The 2,796-nt window shown below is 38.9% G+C and overlaps 1 pseudogene; it reads left to right on the forward strand.

Moving 5' to 3' along the window:
* Positions 339–2,448, forward strand: LOC109333969 (annotated as a pseudogene).

The following is a 2,796-nucleotide window of genomic DNA, read 5'->3' on the forward strand; positions in this document are numbered from 1 at the left end:
ATGTTTCTTACTGCTGCATTTAGTGCATGACTAGGGCAAATCCTGACTCTTTGCATCCAATAAATCCTGAAATTGATAGAACATTTCATAGTTTGGTTAGACAAGTTAGTAATTTAAATTTAGATAGTGAGTCTTTTCATCTTAGTGTTAATCTACCTGATAGTGATATTGATTCTGCTGTATATGTGCATTCTGTTGTTTCTGTGCGTTCTGTCGCATACTCTGAAAATATTGTTGAACCACCTCTAATCCCATATGAGAGGACATTAAGGGAGCTGGTTGCACCTGATTTGACTTACGAAAGCTTGTGTATCCAGTATCCCAATAAGGATGTGTCATATGTGCTCAAAACTGGACTAAATCATTTGTTGCCCAAGTTTCATGGACTTGCAGGTGAATGTCCTCATAAGCATCTTAAGGAGTTCCACATTGTATGTTCCCCCCTGAAGCCTCGTGATGTCCAAGAGGATCACATATGTTTGAAGGCATTCATTCACTTGAAGGCGCTTCAAAAGATTGGTTGTATTATTTGGCCCCTGGTTTTATTACTAGTTGGGATGACCTAAAGAGAATCTTCCTTGAAAAATTATTTCCTACCTCTAGGACCACTACAATCAGAAAAGATATTTCTGGAATCAGACAACTACATGCAGAAGGTTTATATGAATATGGGAGAGATTCAATAGACTATATGCAAACTGCCCCCATCATCAGATCTCTAAACAACTCCTCCTGCAATATTTCTATGAGGGTCTGAACAACATGGAGAGGAATATCATTGATATTACTAGTGGTGGTGCACTTGGAGATATGACCCCTTTTGACACTAGAGGTTTGATTGAGAAGATGTCTTCCAACTCTCAACAGTTAAGTGCAAGAAGTAGTGATGCTATAGTGGTAAGAGGTGTCCATGATGTTGGAACAGATTCGGTGAGGCAAGATAAAGTTGAGAAAAAAATTGACTCCCTTGCTACCTCGATCACTCAATTTACCATGAATCGGCGGAAACCTCCACTTATAGCACGAGTTTGTGGTATTTTGCACCGCAACTGACCATTATGCTGATATTTGTCCTTCTCTCTTAGAGCCCAAAACTGGTGACCATCATGATGCCTATATTGCAAATATTTACAACAACAGACCTCAACAACAACAACAGAATTATGATCCTTCATCAAGCAGATACAACCCTATTTGGAGGAATCATCCGAATCTTAGATGGTCTGATCCTTCACAGCCTCATCCAGGGCCACCATTTCAGAATAATAATGCTGCACAAAATAGACCATGTGTGCATCCCCCAATCCAACAGCAGAGGCAACAATAAGTGAATAGTGATCCTGCTCCTGCATCTAGTGAACCTTCATTAGAAGAATTAGTGAGGCAGATGACATTGCAGAATATGCAATTCCAGCAAGAGACTAGATCTTCCATTCAGAGACAAGAGTCCTCAATTCAGAATTTGACCACCCAAATGGGACAGATGGCTACTTTATTAAACACATTGCACTCTCATAATTCTGATAAGTTGCCTTCCCAGACTGTGGTCAACCCGAAGAATGTGAGGCCATCACTCTAAGGTCAAGCAAACAGATTGAAGTTGATCTAGCTGCATCCAAAATGAAGCAATCAGTTTTACAAGAGATTGAGAACACTAGTGAACAAATTCTTGCTAGTGAACTTTCCACAAGTGTTGGACAACCATCTTCTCTTCCTCTTCCATTTCATCCAAGAGCCATTCAAAGTAAGAAGATGGAAGAGGTAGACAAGGAGATCTTGGACACATTTAGAAAGGTAGAGGTGAACATACATTTACTTGATGCAATCAAACAAATTCCAAGATAGGCAAAAAATTTGAAGGATTTGTGCACTCACAAGAGGAGGCTCAAAGGTAATGAGAGGATCAGCTTGGGCAGAAATGTTTCTACACTAATAGGTAAACTTGTTCCTCACATTCCTGAAAAATGTAAGCACCCAGGTACATTTGTTGTACCTTGCATAATAGGTAATAACAAATTTGAGAATGACATGCTAGATCTAGGTGCTTCGATTAATGTTATGCTTATGCCTGTTTTCATGTCTCTTTCACTTGGACCTATGCAACCCACTAGGGTAGTGATTCAATTAGCAAACAGGAGTATTGCCTACCCTACTGGTTTGGTAGAGGATGTTTTGGTTCGGATTGGTGAACTTATTTTTCCGGCTGATTTTTATATTCTCGATATGGAAGATAGATCTTCCCGTAACACAGTTCCTATCATTTTGGGGAGGCCATTTTTAAGAACAGCCCGAACCAAGATAGATGTCCATGCTGGAACATTATCTATGGAGATTGGTGATATCGTGATCTGGTTTAATATTTTTGATGCTATGAAGCATCTATCTGAGGAACATTATGTGTTTCATATTGATTTACTTGATGAGTTAACTAATGAGCATATCTGTGATTTCCTTAATGATTTTGATTCTATGTCATTGATAAACTCATACACTTGTCATACATGTACTGATTCTGAAATGTGTAATTCTAGTATTGGTGAGTTTCTGCATATTTCTGTTGATCCAAATGTTTTAGAATCAGATTGCACTAACCCAAGAGGTAGAATCTATGTATGCTACTTTGGTTCCATCTGTTTTGCAGACACCTGTATTGGAGCTTAAACATTTTCCTAAAAACCTCAAGTATGCTTACTTAGAGGATGATGAGAAGCTCCATGTTATTGTTTCCACCTCCCTTGATGCTGATCAAGAGGAGAAGTTGTTGCAAGTGTTGAAGAAGCATAAGAAGGCAATTGG

This window comes from Lupinus angustifolius, chromosome LG19, assembly GCF_001865875.1.
Source record: "Lupinus angustifolius cultivar Tanjil chromosome LG19, LupAngTanjil_v1.0, whole genome shotgun sequence".
NCBI classification, from domain to species: domain Eukaryota; kingdom Viridiplantae; phylum Streptophyta; class Magnoliopsida; order Fabales; family Fabaceae; genus Lupinus; species Lupinus angustifolius.